Here is an 18,830-nt window from a genome sequence, read left to right as displayed (position 1 = left end):
GTTCCTAAAATCTCAACCTGTGACACACTCGCTGATTTAGAAAGCTCCTGAGAAAGACTGGCCCTGAGCTCCCAGTTCAGCAGCCTCCCTCTCCCAGGTCCACGGATGGCGCAGGGAGCTCAGAAGAGCAGGTTCAAGTGAAAGTTCCTGGTGGTTCCCCACTGTCAGTGCATTCTGCTGGCCTGTTCCTCCTGGGCAAAGGGCCAGCCACCCTTCACAGCTGGGCACAAATGCCCCCTCCCATGTGTGTCCCTCATCTTCCCACAATACAGAACACCCTCCTGCTCCCTGAGACCTGGGTCCACAGTGAGCGCATCCAGAGCTCCCTGTGTGACAACTGCTCACACATTTCTTTGCATCTCTGCTAGAAGCACGAGGTCTTTGAGAATACACTACATCCCTTCCTAAAAAGACCTAGTGAACAACTTTTGCTCAATCATGTAATCAATTGTGTTTCCACCAAGAGCAGGAGCCGAGGGAGGGGTCTACACATGTGTGGGGTTCACTTTCCAGCACACCAATCGGTGGCCAGCCACACCTGAATCCATGACTGCACCCACACCTCTGCTCAGCCCCTAGATGGTCACTGGACTCATTATCAAAGGGCAACCCCAAGTGCCCCCTTGTCTTAGTCACCATGAAGGCACCTAGACCTGTGGGCAGAAGGCAGAGGGAGGTGGGGGGCCCAGCAGTCCCTGGCTGCTGTGGTAAGGAATGGGCAGAGCCCCTGAGTCCCACACTGCCCCCAGCCACTCAGCCTTCTCCCTATTAAATGAGTAAAATAGACACAGACCTTCTTCTCCACACGGTCTTCATGTGGGGAGGATGCACACCTGGTGACCAGCAATCCCCAGGTCCCTGAGGCTGTGGGAAAGGGGAGGAGGCCTAGACCAAGCCCAGGGACTGTCTCTGCTTCTGGACAGGGGGATGGTATAGCAGCCCCTCTGTGACTGTGCAGGGACACAGGAGCCTAGAAGGTTCTGGCCTGATGCACTAGAGCCTCTGTCCAGCAGGGGCCATGTGGAGGGTGGTCTGGAGGACAACAGACACACAGGGGTGGGCAGTTCTCAGATCTGAGAGGGGCAGAGCTTGGCAGGTCCAGGGATCTGTGTGTGAGAAGTGCCTCCCATGCATAGGGCTGGGAACAGGAGCGTTTGAAAGGAGGGCACTGGGAAGGCCCTGGCAGCCCCCACCACTGAGGCTGGGTGACCTGGGCCAGAGACTGGGGGACTAGGGGAACAGGAGAAAGGCAGAAGCCTGGCAGAAGAGTCCCAGGCAGCACAGCCAGGTGACGGTAGGAGGGGAGACTGTGCACACCTGGGTCCTCCTGCCTCACACCTGCTGCAGACTCCTGGCCACCAGATTCAGGCCAGCCCAGGATGGGGATAGACATGGCTGAAAGATGATTATAATGGCCGTGATCTAGACAGCATGCATTCAGACATGGAGGTCAGCTGGCATTGTGGCCGAATATTCTTGTGCAAGTTTCTTCACCTTTCTGGGTATGGGTGTCCACATGTGGAAATTAATACTATGAACACAGAGGAAATGAGCAGTTTATGCCAGGAACCCTGTCCTTGCACGTGCTAAGGACCCAGCGAAGGTTTCCTATTTCACGTGTGAGCCCTGCCTTCCATAACTTCAGCAAAGGCCAGGCCCACCCAGATGACAGCTGGAGCCCTGCGATCATGCCATGGCCTCTTCATGGCCCTGGGGGCTCTTTGAATGGGTGTAAATGAAGGCAAAGACTGGACCCAGAGAGGATGGTGGTTTTACTCTTCATCACCAGGAGAGCCTAACATGATTTAAGGGTGGCTGGAGGCTGAGCAAATGACTGAATGAATGAGACAGTTGTGGGAGTGAATGGGGCTCGGGGAAAACCCCAGGTGCAGAAGTGGAGCTGGAGTGGAGGTTGTAACCCCCAGAGGCCTGAAGGTGAGGATATCGTGGTTGGAGACCTCATTGCTGGCACAATTTGGAAATGTGAATGCCTGCCTGGGCGGCCACAAATATTTTCCAAGGAAGAATAACTTTGGTTTGCAGCTGGTCTGGGCCCAGCAGGATAAAATCTTCTAGAAAACATTATTGAAGAAGGACAGCAAGCTGCTCTCTTTAGCCCCTTTGATTGAACCCAGAGGGTACAATTGTGAGTGGTTGGGGCAGGAACACCTTGCCCTTTAAACTTTGTTTAAAGGAACGAGCCTGAAATCAGGAATGGAAATGGAAAAAGGAAGGGTCAGGAGGGAAGAGAAGGAGAAAAGAAGGAGTGAGGGGCGGATACAAAAAAGGGGTCAGAGCGATTCCTCCAGATCTGGAGAAAGAGCAGGTGGGCGGGGCGTGGACTGGCTCCCGCTGGTGGTTGGGAACCTGCCAAACCCAGCCCTGTGAAAGCCTGGGGGGCGTGGTCCAGACTCAGCATTGCCACTGTGCTTCCTTCTGGGCTGTCCTCCTCCTGGCTCCAGGTTCCCAGCAGCAGTGGCCACCATCACCGAGTGGGCCCTCGAAGGAGTAATAGCAGGAGGGGAGCAGTGAGAGGGCTGGAGAGGGCGAGATGATGGCGAAGCGCCCCCTCTACAGCCTCACCCGCCCTTGGGAACTGGGAGCCCTGGCCAGCAGCAGGGAGCTGTGGTCTGGAGTGGTGGGGAAGAGGGAGGTGAGGAGGGATGAAATGTTTTCTGGCAGATTCTATACAGCTGGGGCCAGAGAGCATCTGTAAACCAAGGTTACTCTTCCCTGGTCATGTCTGGTGCGGGAAGTGGGGGACCTTGTGTGGCTGGGGGTGTGGGAAAGTGGATGATTCCACAGGGAGTCAGCCCCAGACCGCCGCCCTCAACAGCCACAGGCCTGCTCTGCTCTCATCCACTCTCCACCTCACAAAGTCTCTAGCACCCCCAGGGCTCCCTGCCATTGAACTTCCCCCTGCACTTTGCTGCAGACACTCACCTGCACCCAGGAGATCAGCAGACACTTCCCACCCCTCCCCTCACCATTCACTGCCACCATCCAGGTCACATCCTTTTACTCCCTCTCTACCCAGCCTTGTCACCTTTTGTCACCCCATAGGCCCACCTCACCCCCGAATCCATTGAAGGAGGCTTCAATGAGGCAGGAGAATAGGTTCTGGATGCAGGGAACCTAAGGGTGATTTGCTCTGACTTCTTAGAACTGAATCAAAAGGAAAACCCCACCTCTCTGTGCCTAAGCAACAAAAGGACCAGAGGATACTCCCTTGACAATCCACGATCCCCCCAATTTCCACTCTCTTGCAGAAGAAAAACAGAAATTACCTCTGATGGGTCCCGTTCTGTAACCAGTCTTCAGGTGCATAGGGTGTAACTTTGTAACTTCACTTCAGTCTCTGATTGGTCCCCTGGGCACAGGCCACTCTTTCATTTGCATAGTGTGTAACCAAGTAACCAATGAGAAACCACTAGAGGGTATTCCAACCCCAGAAAATTCTGTAACCAGCTGCATTCTTGAGGGGCTTCCCCCAGCCAGCTACCACTCTGTCAAGTGTACTTTAATTTCAGTAAGTCTGTGCTTTCATTTCTCCTTATTATTCTTTCATTGTTTTGTTCGTGACCCTTGGAATGCTGGTGAGTAGAGGCATCCACTCTTCCCTTGGGTCCCAGCCCTGCCTGTTCTTCCTACTGGGGAGCCAGCATCACAGAAAATAGTCACTATGTAAACAGGGATTGGCAAACCCTTTCTAGAAAGGGAAGGTGGGAAGCACTTTGATCTTTGCAGGCCATGGGTTCTCTGTCTCTGTGTCAAATTTTGTTCCTTTATAGAGCAACAGCAGGCCAGGACAACCTGCAAATGACAGAGGGACCAGATTTGAACACCGTCCTAGGTTGCTGACCCAAATAAGTGGATCACAGTGTCCCAGCAATTGGTGCCCCTTCCCTTAAGGTGTCATCTCCAAGTGGTGTCTCAGCTGCTGGTTGAAGAATCAGAAGTGGGTCCCACCCTGCCTGTGGCTTCTGGGTGGTTGGATGTGATGGCCGTGGGGTTCCATGGTTTGAAGCCTACTCTCCCCTCCTTGGCTGCTGAGTAGCTTCTTTGCTCTATAGAGGCCATCAGGGATCCTCCCAGAAACCACAGCTGTGATCTGAGGGTGAGGGAGTGCAGCCAGGTGGTGTCCTGGGGATTGGAGCCAACTGGTTGTACAGCTTCTTGGTTCCCTGTGGCCCTGCTCCTGCCCATCCCAGGATAACCACCTTCGTATTCTCACTGCCAGGCCTATCTTCTTAACGACCTAGAGAGTGAAGAGCACACTCGGTGACAGGCAGCTCTGAGGCTGTGTGATCACTGCCCTCCCATGACTAAAGGCCTCATCTCTGCCAGTACTCTACAGGCGCCACTTTTTAATGTTGAGATTTCCCTGCTGTCAGTGTCATTGCCTTGCCTCTGTAACACTAACCATCCATGTTGTGATTTTCCAATTAGCAATTGCAACCACAGGTACCTCTAGGAGATTAGGGTGTCCTGGGCCCTAGGATGCTCAAAACAGGTCCAGCCTCCTTCATCATTTATGGATTGTCTGTGAGTGTTTTTGAGCTACAACAACAGAGTTAAGTAGTTATGACAGAGAATATATTCCCTGCAAACCTTTAAGAGTTTACAAAATCACCATTCACAGCAAACTCCAGAGGCCATAAATATCTATGGGGAAGGCCAGAAAGACTCATTGCACTTGAGGTGGGGTTGAAAGGTCCTTCCTCATTGGAACCTGGTGTCTCCTAGTAATGGCTTCAGGGTCTGAGAAGTTGCTTGGTTTTGCAAGTTGGGCAGAGAAGCCTGGTTTTTAATAGACTGTCTAGTTTCAGCCTCCAGGTCATCCATCCTTGTGTTTAATGTTCCTTGTCATAATTATATCAATCCAGCTGTATCCAGGCTGGGTCTCTGTGTTGTTTGCCTCTCAGATCCCCTTGTTTTATATGAGCCATGGGCATAGCTCTCTGTGGCTTACATCCCGAGCTGGCATTGTGACTTCTCCAATTCTTTCCATCATTGCACCTTCCATGCTACCGATAGTTGAGCCCAGGATTTTTCATCCCGTTACTCCTAGGAGCCCATTTCAAAAAGAGCATCTCGTATCTGCAACCCTGGCCTTCAGCAACAGGCATCCCTGGGCTTCTTCCCATTCTGCTGCTTTCTCTCAGGGCCTTCTTTACATGCTGGGTGAACAGGAGTCCTCCAGGCTTCCCATGAGCACAGTGGATGGACATTGTTCTGGATTTTCACACTCAGACCCCTCCAGCATGGGCACTTCTCTGACTCTTTGATCCCTTGCTCTATTCCTTGCCTTAGAAGTTCTGGATTTTCTGTTTTTTTGCTGTATGGATCATCCCTTTGTTAAAGGTTGCCGGAATGCATCCTCTTAGCTGATGAGCACCATCACCAGGTGCTTTACCAATGTGTTAAATCCTGTGACCATGATAATTAACTCTCCATCATCCAACTTGGATTCTGTCCTCACCCCACCCTCAACATGTTCAGCATCCTCAGAGGCAGCCCCTCCCCCTCCCACTTCCTGCAATCCACATGGGCTGCTGCTAAAGATTCGTTGCCATCCAGGCCCTTCCTCCTCTAGCAGGCCGAGCACCTACCCGGCATGGCCATGTGTTAACAATGTGGACATGGGGGCACTGGGACATTTCTTGGGACATGTGGTTTCTCAGCAGGCAGGGTCTTCCTCCTCCTCCTTGTCTTCAAGCAAGGGAGGAGCACTCGCCTGTACTTGGTGGAGACCACAGCCCTGGAGAGGGGACTTCTTTTTTACTTTCTTTTTCTTTTTTCTTTTTGAGATGGAGTTTTGCTCTTGTTGCCCAGGCTGGAGTGCAATGGTGTGATCTTGGCTCACTGCGACCTCTGCCTCCTGAGTTCAGGTGATTCTCCTGCCTCAGCCTCCCAAGTAGCTGGGATTACAGGCATGCACCACCATACCCGGCTAATTTTGTATTTTTAGTAGAGATGGGGTTTCTCGATGTTGGTCAGGCTGGTCTCAAACTCCTGACCTCAGGTGATCTGACCACCTCCACCTCCCAAACTGCTGGGATTACAGGCGTGAGCCACCATGCCTGGCCAAGAGGGGACTTCTTACTTGGCCAGCCCATCCCTCCAGAGGCATCCTCTTGCTGTCACAGTGTGGGGGAGGGGTGTCCAGCTGTCCTTTTACTACCACCCAACCGTCACCTACATTTCTCCTGCTCAGGCCCTCACTCTCTTTGCTATGACGTCACCATCATCCCTAAGTTCAGATCTGAACCATGGTAGTGCGAGGTTCAAGGTCAGGTGGATAAAAAGATTTTTCTTCTCTCTGTTGCAACAACACAGTTAAATCCTTCAGTTCCCTGCGGAAGAAAATAAATGTCACATGGGCCTGGAAAGCACAGAACCCAGTACTGAAAGAGGTGGTGGACATGTTCCCAGAGCAACTGCTGGACATTCAGCTGGAGAAGGACACACCCAGGGATAAGTTTAAAATGGCCCAGGACAGGAGGGAGCAGACACAGTGGTAGGTTGGAGGCAATTATTGATTTCCTGTAGCAATATAAATCCGAGAGGGCCAGAGGCAAGGACAGGATGTGGCAGCGAGAGCAAGAGCAGGAGGTCGGAAGTGGGACAGGGTAGTGGCACAGGATGTGTCAAGAGCAGAGCTGATCTCTTTCCAAGGGGGCAGAACCCCTCACCCTGTAGGCCAGGATGTCTTGTGAGCGGGAAGGTGATGGACATAGTAGTGGATCTTGGCATTTAGACTTTGATAGACAGATCTTCCTCCTCTCTGACTCAGAGAAGAGAAAGTGGACAGTGATTCATGCTGGAGGCAGACAGATGAAAGAGAAGTGGAAGAATGAAGGGAAGTGACTATGTTCTTCCAGAAGCTCTCCAAGGGAGATTGCAAAAGCTGGCTTAGGGACTTCCCCATGCACAGGGAAAAGAGGCTGGTGCTCACAGGTAACTGACTGGGGGGCACTGGGAGTGCCCTGGAGATGCCATTGAAGTACACCCTTGTGTGTGTGTGTGTGTGTGTGTGTGTGTGTGTAGGTGTAGGTTTATGTGTGAGAGTGTGTGTGAGTGTGAGTGTGTGTGTGAGTGTGAACATGACCCCCTCACGGGGGGGTCCTCCTAGTCATGCTGGCGTGCTTGTGCTCTCCCATCCTCCTCTCCCTTCTCCCTCCTGACTCTTCTTCCTCACTGCACTTGCTTCTGCTCCACTCACTGTGGATTTCTCACCAGCCTCGAAACTGTGGGTGTCATTGCGTTTTCAGATCTTTCTCCTTAGTGTTCCCTCTCTTGAGAATTACTTTTCGTTTCCTCTCTCTGGTCTGTTTCTAGAAATCCATCAAAACCACCTCCAATGCCAATGACCCAGCTTTTCAAAGACTCAGCTATCGGTTTTGTTGAGTTCTCCAATGTTTTTCTCTTCTCTATTTCATTTATTTACACTCTAATTGGTATTTGTTTTTTTGTTTATTTTGGGTAGATGGCTTCTTTTTTTGAGTTTCTTCAAGTGAAATATTAGTTTCTTTTCTCTTTCTCAATATATTCACGCTGACAGCGACGTATTTCCCTCTAAGGACTGCTTCAGCTACTTCTCATAAGTTATAATATGCTGTGTTTTTGTTTTAATTCACTTTAAAGTATTCTCTGATTTTCCTTGTCATTTTCTTTTTGATCATTTCGTTTTTAAAGAGTGTTTTGGAAAATATTATTGTCTTAAAGACCATATTGCCTGATATTATTAATTTCAGGCCGGGCACTGTGGCTCACACCTGTAATCCCAGCACTTTGAGAGGCCGAGATCGGAGGATTGCTTGAGCCCAGGAGCAAGGCCAGCCTGGGCAACAGATCAAGACCCTGTCTCTAGAAACACAGACAAAAAATTGTTAATAGCAATCTCAACGGTCTTTCTTTACTATTGGTGTGCTTTATCTTTTTCACAGTTTTACTTTCCATCTACTTGTATCTTTGGATCTATATTGTATCTTTAGATGATTTATACAATGCATTCTGTCAACCTCTGCTTTTGCTTTGGAGTATTTAATAGTGTGAGAGTTAATGGAATTACTGCTAAGGCAGAATTTACACCTGTCACCTTGCTCTTACTTTTCCATGTGTCCTATATCTTTCCTGTTGGTCTTTTCCACCGTTATTTCCTTCCTTTGTGTTAAATAGATATTTTCTACTGCATCACTTTAGTTTCCTTTTGTTTCTTTTTCCTTGATTATTTTTAAAATGTTACTTTCTTAGTGGTTTTCCTGGGGAATAGCAATTAATATCTTAATTTATCGCAACCTAGATTGGATTAAAAACAACTTTTAATCTTATTTTATGTTATTTTATTTTCGGAGACAGGGTCTCACTGTGATACCCAGGCTGGCATGCAGTGCCAAGATCATAGCTCACTGCAGCCTTGACCTCCTGGGCAGACCAAGGCTGGCATTCAGTGGTATGATCGTAGCTCACTGCACCCTTGACCTCCTGGGCTGACCCAGGCTGGCATGCAGCGGCATGATCATAACTCACTGCACCCTTGACCTCCTGGGCTGACCCGGGCTGGCATGCAGTGGCATGATCATAACTCACTGCACCCTTGACCTCCTGGGCTGACCCGGGCTGGCATGCAGTGGCATGATCATAGCTCACTGTAGCCTTGACCTCCTGGGCTCAAGCAATGTTTCCTCCTTGGCCTTACAAAGTGCTAAGAGCAGAGGGATGAGCTGCATGCTTAATTTTAATAGGATGCAAAATCTCTTCTCCAAGATTGCTCTGCTCCCTCCCCCATTTTAAGGTGGAAAAATGATAACTATAAAAAGTATACGATATGGGTGCTGGGCAGAATCATCCTACCCTCACCCCCACCTCCCTGACAAGATGCGCGTCCGAGTCCCTGGAACCTCCGCATTGGGTTACATGGAAAGGGGAGTGAAGGCTGCAGATGGAGCTGAGGTTGCTCATCATCTGTCCTGGAGATGGGTTAATGCTCTGGATTTCCCAGGGGTCCATTGTAACCACAGGATCTTTATACAGGAAGATGGGGACAGAAGAGGGAGAATGAGACAGAGGGCACACTGAGGACCCAGCCTGGTGGAGCTCCATTTGAAGGTGGGGAAATGGGTCCTGTGCCATGGATGTGGGCAGCTGGAGAAGCTGGAAAAGGAGAGGAGGAGACAGGTTCTCTCTGAGAGCCTCCTGAAGGAACACAGCTCTGACAACGCAGTGACGTCATCCCCCTGAGACCATTCGGACTTCTGAGCTCCAGAACCATAAGAAAATCAGTATGTGTTGTGCTAAGCCACTAAATTTGTAGTATTTTGTTACAACAGCTATTGAAAGCTAACACTGTCTGTTTTAAAGTGGTCCTTGCTTCAGGAAGAAAAAATTCAGGTGAAGAAGGCCTAGGATTGCTCAGGCAGGTGGAAATACTGCATTTTGAAAAAGATGCCTTTACATTTAAAAATGGTTAAGATGGAAACTTTCATGTTACATGTATCATACCACAATTTAATTTGTGCATGTGAGCGTGTGTGTGACCAGTCTGGAGTGCAGTGGCACGATCAAAGTTCACTGAAACCTCAATCTCCTGGGCTCAAGGCTTTCTCCCCACTCAGTGTGGGAGAGTGGGGTGCAGGGTAGTCTGAGCCTCGCTCTGAGCCATCCTCGGGTTGCTGTTTCCCATGCCCTGGCAGAAGCCTCAGTAGCAGTCACACTCCTGCCTTTACCATGCCTTGCAGTAGATTGGTCCAGGGTCCGAGTGGGTCTTGGCTGTGAGTGCAATCGGGGTGAGTCATTCTGCCAGGCTTGGGAACTGTGCTACTCAGGAAACTTTTCTCATCACCCACCCCAATACTGTCCCAGATGGGAGGAGCAGTGAGTGCTGAGCCCAGGCTCGCTGCCTTCCCAGTGCTCCCAGCATCACACCAGCTCCTTCCCAGACATTGTAGGGTCCAGGCTCACTGTGTTCACCATGCTCTCACCATTGACTCCCCATCATCACTGCCCTCCCAGCATCCTCCCAGCCCCTCCAGGGTCACTGCCTGACCAGGTGGGGGTTGGGTGAAGAGGCAGAGGTCAGGGTAAGACTCCTAGTCCAGATTGACTTTAGGTTCCTCTCTGAAACGTGACTGCATTCCACATCCTGTTCCTCTGGCAACCTCAGTTGGGATCATCTGTAGGGCAGTGTAGAATCTGGATCGGTGATGACCAATTCCTGCCACCATGGCTTTTCAACTATATTGATTTTTCCTAAAACGGATAAACAGATTAGCAATAAGTTGTGGAAACACTGTTTTCCTTACTAACAGTAGAGATGTGTATACATATCAATGCTGGTTTTTAAATATAAGCCCATAGGCACTCTGCTGCATGCAGATTCTATCTCAAAATAACACACTCTGAAGATCTTCCAAGACCCTCACATACAGATTCTTTTCCTTTTTTTCTCTGTACGACATTGTATAGAATGACTGCATCGCATCAAATGTAAACAGTGTCTCTGTCTGAAAATCCAGATGGTCTCCAGTCAGTTGTTTTTATAGAAGCCAAATGCTGCAGAAATTGTGCTTGCATGAATCTCAATTTAATTGCGTAGAATAGATTTCCAGACACAGAACTGCTGTGCAAAGTAATGCACCTTTAAAGTGTCTCATGTCACGGGATGGCAATGCTGGCGATACTCTTGTCTGTGATTGTGAAGACCCAGCTTGGGCAGAGGATGGTGAAACATCCACTGTAGAGGGAGGGGAAACTGGAACAGGCTTCCTGAGGGACAGGGTGACAGGGTTCATCAAGAGCCAAAAATATCCAAGTCTGAATGAAGAATATGTATTCATATGCATTTGAAATGGCATAAAGATTCCTTGGAAAGATGAAAAGAATCCAATAAAGTTTCGTCTGTGTGGCCAATGAGAGTGGACGCGGGCATAGGCGGGGGAGCCTTTCACAGATGACTTTTCATGGTTTGGATCCTGATACACGTGAAAATATGGAGGTGAAGTAGTAAGGAAGATTTGGGCCGGTAGCCCCGGCGACGGTCACCAGTTGAGCTCGCCTGATCTGTTGTGGGCTACGAGAGTCCGGGGACGGGCAATCTGGGCAGAGTCGCACGAGGCTGCTGCAGTGATGAGGCACTGGTTCTAGATATTTACCCAACCGTGTTGTCATGGGGGGGACATTACAGGTGATTGCTGATTTCAACCACAGATGACTTTCGGGGAAAGTTCTCTCCTGGGAGTTTCAGTTTCTACCCCGCCGCGTCCTCTCCGAGTTCTGCGCGCTCCTCCCAGGGCGCGCGCTGTCCCCGAGCTCCGGACCCGGGTCCTGCCCAGTGGAGACCGCGGAGTTGGTGCCCCGCTTCCGGCCGATGCCCCCGGGCCTCCGGGTCCACAGCGTCCGGACAAAACGGCCTTTGGAAGACCTGGGAGGACTCGCCGGTAGCGGCAAGGGACAGGCTGTTCCCTTGCCAGGAGGAGCCAGGAAATGCGGGGGCCGGTGGGGTGAGGAGCACAAGGTTCCTCCTTCATCCTCGCGGAAAGTTTGCCACCGGCTCAGTGTGGAGACCTCACCGTCCCGCTCGGATCCATGGGGCTCCGGCAGTGCGGCCCCCGCGAGGACCCCCATCCTCCTTGCCCTGGGGCTGCTGCGGGAGGGCGCCCATGGCGCACTAGGTCCTGAGTGCCCAGGGTCCGGCAGGGACTTCCCGTTGTCGCCTCCCCGACCCTGCCGCTCGCGGTCCAGGGCTCCTGGTTTCTCCACTGGGCTGGGGGCCAGGAGCGTGGACGTCGTGAGGCGGAGAAAACCTTGGGATGGGTGGAAAAGAAGGATCGGAGGGAGGGGGGGAGAAAGGGAGAGGAAGGAAGCAGGTAAGGCCAGAGAGCAATGAGAAACCGCCACCACGAAAATGGGAAGAGGGTGACACGCACAGCCCCAGCACTCCACCGACTCTGCGTCTCCTGCTTTCTGCCCTGTAAGGAACGCAGGCCCCACCCCCTCCACCCTCACTGTGTTTGGGATCAGCCATTTCAGCCGGATGAGGCGTCCTCTTGTGGGTGCGATTGGTATTTCCCTGAGGGCTGTGAACACCAAACACCTTTTCCTGCGCTCACTGCAATTTGCATTCTTCTTCTGATGCCAGTGGGCAAGGGGAGGTCCCCAAACGCTGATGAGACCTCCACTCTAGCCGGTGTGGGGCTCTTGACACGGCATCAGGAAATGAATTCAAGGACGAGTAGGAAAATAGAGAAAGGACGGAGATTTATTGTAAAAGGAAAAGTACACACTCAAGCAAAGGGAGTGCAGGGGAACTCAAGAGAGAGGCAGGGGCAAGGGGGTTTGGGGCTGCCACCTTTCGGGGGTTTCTTCAACCAAGGGGTGGAATATTCATGAAAATTCCTGGAAGAAGATGGGGATTTCTCAGAACTGTGGTGCCACCCATTTTTACACCAAATATGGGTGTTCTCAGAATTGCCAGGACTCTGGTGTGTGTGTGTTTAGTATGTTAATGAGCATATAATGAGGTCCTAGGTGAAACCTAGGTCAAATCCAGGGCCATGTTGGGTCCACTCTTTCCTAGCCAGCTTGGTCCACATCCTGTCTTTTAGGGTTTTATCAGCCCAGAGCCTAATAGATATTTCAACAAATTCCTTTTGCTACTCACCTGAAACTGCTGCCTAAAATTTTCTATTCTTTTGTGACCACTTTGTGTCTCACTTTGGAGAAATATCTATTCAAATTCTTTGCATATATTTAAATTGGGTTATTTTGCTTTATAATGTTGAGTTGCAAGAGTTCTTTATTTATTCAGCATAGCAGCCCCTTACCAGATACACGATTTTCAAACATTTTCTAAATTTTTAAAGGGTTTATACCTTCTAAATGGAGGCCTTTTTGAAGTACAGAGGTTTTACGTTAGTATGAAATGAAATTAAACTACCTTTTATTTTGCCATTTGCACTACTGGCATATAGTACTTAAGAAGCATTAGCCAAATCCGGGACCACAAAAATTTACTGCTCTACTTTCTTCTGAGACTGTCATAGTTTCATGTCTTAGGTGGACATCTGCCATTCATCTAGAGCTAGTTTTTATGTGTGCCGTAAGGAAGGGGTCAGCCTCATTCTTCTGCATGCGGCATCCAGTTGTCCCAGCACCATTCACTGCAGTGTAGGATGCACCTGCCCCACCTCCTGTCCCTCCTCCTGCACTTGGGGTCAGAACTGCCTCCTGCTGAATGGGTCTCCCAGGGTTTCCACCAATGAAGTCCCCATATGAATCCTATGTAAGCATCTGCTTCTCAGAGGACCTGGACTAAAGAGTGGATTCGCCAGAGGGAATTATATTTCATGAGATGTAACCTTCTGAGAATGGTAACACTCAGCATACCCCTGAATACCTCAAAAGTAATAAATTGCATGATTTGGTCATTTGGGTCCCATAAGTCTTCTGTCAATTTAGCTTATTGGAGTTTAATTTTTTTTTTGTTATTTCTGCTGTTGTTGTTGCTGTTGTTGTTGTTTTCTTTGAGACAGGCTCTCACTCTGTCACCCAGTCTGGAGTGCAGTGGCACCACCATGACTCACTGCTACCTCAGACTCCCAGGCTCAAGTGATCCTCCTGCCTTAGCCTCCTGAGGAGCTGGGACTACAGTTACATGCTACTCTACTTGGTCTATTTTAAAATTTTCTGTAGAGACAGGGTCTCACCATGTTGCCACGGCTCACCTCCAACTCCTAGCCCCAAGCAATCCTCGGCATTGGCCTCCCAAAGTTCTGGGATTACAGACACGAACCACCACTGCTGGCCCAAAAAGTTATTGCATTTTAGTTTTTACTTTTCACATGGTTGTATGACATTATGTAGATTTCTAAAATTCTGTATAAGTAACTTGGGGAATGCTATATAATAAAATGTTTTCTTTAGCCACAGCTTCCTAAAAATAGAAGTGGTGTTAAAATGTTGTGCATTCGTCAAATCTGGAAGAAGTTTCAAATTTTTAGGTTGATTCTGACCTCTCATTTTGGTTGACACAATAATCCATAGAAACAAGTAAAGCGCCCACTCTGATCTGGAAGGGGTAAGGAGGTGAAAGTATTGATAAGCCAAAGTGACAGCCACTTTTGTAGACGTGATCCTGCCTAAATATCTCATGCCCCTCAAAAGAGGGTCCTGAACTCCCCGCTTCTGCAGAGCTCCACGCAGTCCTTGAAGCCCTCTCTGGCTGTCTCTGCGAGTTACTGTACAGCTCCTCCTGGTCTCTGTGGGGCTGCAGAGGCTCCAGGTCCCCACGGCTCAGGGGCTGTCTTGCTCCCCAGGTCCCATCAAGGGTGCACCCCACTGTGGGTGGTGGAAGAGACCAGGTATAGCTGCTCCTGCCCCTACCCCTCTCCTGACCGGCCAATCTTAATAGGAGGAAGCAGTAGGGATGAGTGGAGCCGTGGAGGTTGGTGCTGGAAAGAACAGAAATGAAGACCTTTGTCCAATCCCCCTAATGATGGGGATCCCTTTCTGAGTTCTAGCAGCCCTGGGGTAGTCTGATGATTGGATTCCTCCCATGTGTCTTAAACCCTATTGTATGGCAGCCACTGTGTTAGGTGCTGGGTTTACATGTGGGTGATGGATGTGTCCAGTCCTCCAGGAACTTAGAATCCAGGCATAGAAACAAACACCCACGTGTTTTGGGAAGTATGGCCATTTTAGCTATATTGATTCTTCCAACCCATGAGCATGAAATATTTTTTTCCATTCATTTGTGTTGTGTCTGATTTTTTTTTTTTTTTTAGCAGTGTTTTGTAGTTCTCCGGTAAAGATCTTTTATCTCTTCAGGTAGATGAACTACTAGGCTGGGGCCCCCACTAGCCTGATGCCTGGCAGGGGGCGCCCGGCTGCCGCGGATGTCCCACTGGGAGGGACTGGCCCCGGGCGGGTCGCCGCGGGCAGAAACGCCTTTGGAAGACGTGGGAGGACTAGCCCATGGAGGCAGGGATGTTTTTTTTCTTGGGGCTTGAGGTGAGGGGAAATCAGAGGTGACTGCTGGTTTCCTCCCACAGCCTGGTGCGGGGGGCTGGGAGGACTTTACACCTGGCTCCTGCAGAGACGTCACTCCAGCTGGGGTCCTTGGGGCTCCAACAGAGCGGCTCCCACGCGGATCCCCCTCCTGCTTGCTTTGAGGGTGCTGGTGGGCGGCGCCCGTGATCCACTTGGTCCTTAGGGTCCACGGGTCGGGCCAGGAGCTTCTAGTCGTCCCCTTCCCCACCCCGTCGCCTGCAGTACAGGGTCCCTGGTTCCTCCGCTGGGCTGAGGCCCCTTCCAGGATGGACGTCCTGAGCCGGGAATGTGTGGAAAAGTACGTTCAGAGAGAGGACGGGAGAAAGGGAAGGAGAAGCGGGTGGCAGGAGAACCAGAAGAAATCCCCGCCCCGAAAATGGGGAGAGGGTGACACAGGGACAAGCCCCCACCCCCAGTTAGTCAGGGTTCTCCATAGGGACGGCCCCAATGGGATATAGGTATATATATGAACGGGAATTAGGGAAAACTGGTGCACACGATTTCAAGGCGAAGTCCAATGGTAGACCGTCTGCAAGCTGGGGAGGAGACAAGCCAGTAGAGGCCAGTGCAAGTCAGAAAGCCTCAAAATCGGCGAAGCCCACAGGGCAGACTTCAGCCCCTGCCAAAGGTCCCAGAGACCCCGAAAGTCGGAAACTGCTGGTGCAAGTCCCAGAGCCCGAAGGCCAAAGAACCCGGAGTCTGATGTCCAAGGAGGAAGGAAGCAAGAACTCTCAGGGAAGGCAAAGAGAAGCCAGAGAGCTCCACCCGCAGAGTCACCCCACCCTCTCCCGCCTGCTCTTCTCTAGCCCGGCAGGCAGCCCATGGTATGGTGCCCACCCACACTGGACACCTAATATTCACCATCACAGCCCTGCAGACCACACTCTCGCCCACACTCCACCCCTACCCATCTCTCTTTGCTCTGCCCCTGGAAGGGGTGAAGGATCCAGTCTCTCCATGTCCTCACTGTGATTATGATAACAGCCTTCCTACTGGGTGTGAGGTGGCATCTCCTCGTGGGTGTGATTTATGTTTCCCTCGTGGCTGTTGATGTTCAGCCTCTTTTCATGGGCTTAGTGACCAATGTATACTTCTCTGGAGAAATGTCCATTCAAATCCTTTCCACATATTTAGATTGCATTATTTCTCTTTAAAATATGGAGTTGTAAGAGTGCTTTATAGATTCAGGATACCAGCCCCTTACCAGATACATAATTTGCACATTTTTTCTCCATGCTGTAAGTTGTCTTTTCACTTTCTAAATGGCATTCTTTTAGAAGCACAGAAGTTTTACCATTGGAATAAGTCAAATTAAACTATTTTTCTTTTGTCACTAGTGCTTTGGCATACAGTACTTAAGCAGCCTTAGCCAAACCCAGCGTCACAAGGATTTACTTCCATGTTTTCTTTTTTCTTTCTTTTCCTTCCTTTTATATCCTTTTCCTTCCTTCCTTCCTTTTTTTCCTAACTTCCTTCCTTCCTGCTCCCTTCCCTTCCTTTCCCTTCCCTTTCAGTTTCCCTTTCCCTTTCCCATTCCCTTCCCCTTCCTTCCTTGATAAAGTTGCGCTATTGTTGCCCAGGTTGGAGTGCAATGGTGCGATCTCGGCTCACTGCAATCTCCACCTCCCATGTTCAAGTGATTCTCCTGCCTTGGCCTACAGAGTAGCTGGGATTACAGGTGCCTGCCACCACATCATGGCTAATTTTTGTATTTTTAGCAGAAACAGGTTTCACCTTGTTGGCCAAGCTGGTCTTGAACTCCTGACCTCAAGTGATCTTCCAGCCTCAGGCTCTCAAAGTGTTGGGATTACGGGCATGACCCCACCATGCCTGGCCCTCCAACCCCATTCTTGAAAGCTTTTCTCTCAAAACCTAATGACCTATCAAACTTGCCCCTCCTAGTATACATTGGGGATTAGGTTTGGGGGGACATAGACATTCAGTCTCTAGCACCACATCTGTTGAGTCCTCCATGGAAATGAGGAAGCTGGACAGCCTCCTCCCCACAGTCTCCCCTTGACTGCCATCGCCTCGGAGTGACATTGAGTAACTCACTAAGGCCAATGGCTGGGCTTCCTTGGGGACAGTTCCAAGGGCTGGTTCCTTGTTTGTGTCTGGGGATCCTTCCCTGCTTCTTTGCACATCTTACGTTTTTTGAGATGAAACTGAATGTTTACAGGAATACAATGTGACAGCTCTGAGAATCAGATGTCCCCACTCTTCAAGGTGTGTTGCTGCTGCTTGTTTAGTGACTTTCCTGGATGGATCTTATAACATCTGTATTCCCTGTCACAGGTGGACCCTGAAGTCTCCGCTCAGTTAGGTGAGGTTGGACAGAGGTTTGCATCAATGCCTTGAGCCGGCGAGTCTCTCCCCAGTACGGAGGGCTTTGTGTGTGTGGTGCACTCCTGCCCCTGCCGCACTCAGGTGGGCAGCTGATGTCACCACTGCAGCTCCACTTCCTGCCTGCACAGAACCTCCAGGTCAGCCAAAGCTCAGAGATGTGACCTTCTCAGGTGCTTCCTCAGCATGTGCCAGCCCCTATGCACATCTCATTCCCCAAATCTTTCTCTCGATTTCCCCCACTAGCCTCTTGTTTGTCCCACATGCAAACGGTGAGGTTGTACAGTTGGAATGATTGCTTTTAGCCAATGCTCTGAAGATCTGGCTTTTCCCCTAAAGAGAGACCTCAGCAGGTCAAATAATGACAAGCCCAATGAATGGGGCTTTTCCAGTGAGTCCCAGACTAGTCAAATAGAGTTCTCTGGGGCAGGGGCTTTTGAGGGGCTCCAAGCCCAGTGTGCCCCTCCAGTGAGTGGAGACTGTGACCTTGCAGCTGTCACCGACACGGTGAGTCCAGTGTTTTCTGGGCACAATAAATCAGGATATAATGTGAAGACAAGAAGTACAAAGAAACATTAGGAGGAAGAGTATAGATTTTCAAGTACCAGTTGGGAAGAATTAGAAAAAAAACAATGAGGAAAGGGGCAAAGTTGGCTTGGTTGTAGCTAACCTGGTGGAGAAACACAGCCATCTGTGATAGAGGGCCTAAGCTGTTAGGTTCCCCTCCAATGGTGAGACTACCTCCACAACCTGCTCTCTGTCCTCCTCTCTCCCGAGGCTGAATGCAGCTCTTGTGCCTTCAGTGCCAAGGATGCCACAGTCCCAGGCCAGAGGAAGAGCTGACGTGGACAGTGGAAAAGGAGGGGGTGGGTGTAGAAGAAGAAGGCTGACAGCAAGGATTTCCTGAGGATAAAAAAAAAAAAAAAGTCACTTGAAACTGGCAAAAAAAAAAAAAAAAAAAAAAAGTAAGGGTATAAAGAACAAGATGGAAAAGGAAATCTTGTATAATTTCCTTATACAGTGTTTAATTTTAGGGTTTGGCACTTTCGTGTATAATTTCTATACAATTATCATAATATACAACTTACGATTATTTTAAATGACTAGAGTTTAGTTTTTGATCTGGGTTAACGTTCATAGTGCAAAGTTCTGTCATTCCACTCAGTTAACCCCATTTTTTGGAGGGCTCTATGTCATTTTATTTTACTTATGCATCTTTAATTTTAACCTTTATTATAGATTAAAGGGTACACATACAGGTTTGTTACATGGGTAGATTTTGGGAGGCTGAGGCTTTGTGTCACAATGATCTCATCACTCAAACAGTAAGCATGGTACCCAACAGGTGGTTTTTCAGCCCAGGTGCCCCTCCTATCTCACCTGTCTAGTGATCTCCAGTGCCCGTGGTTCATGTGAATTCAATGTGTAGCTGCCACTTT

The sequence above is a fragment of the Hylobates moloch genome, unplaced genomic scaffold, assembly GCF_009828535.3.
Source record: "Hylobates moloch isolate HMO894 unplaced genomic scaffold, HMol_V3 SCAFFOLD_28, whole genome shotgun sequence".
NCBI classification, from domain to species: domain Eukaryota; kingdom Metazoa; phylum Chordata; class Mammalia; order Primates; family Hylobatidae; genus Hylobates; species Hylobates moloch.
The sequence above is the reverse complement of the archived record's forward strand: the minus strand, read 5'-3'. Positions refer to the sequence as shown.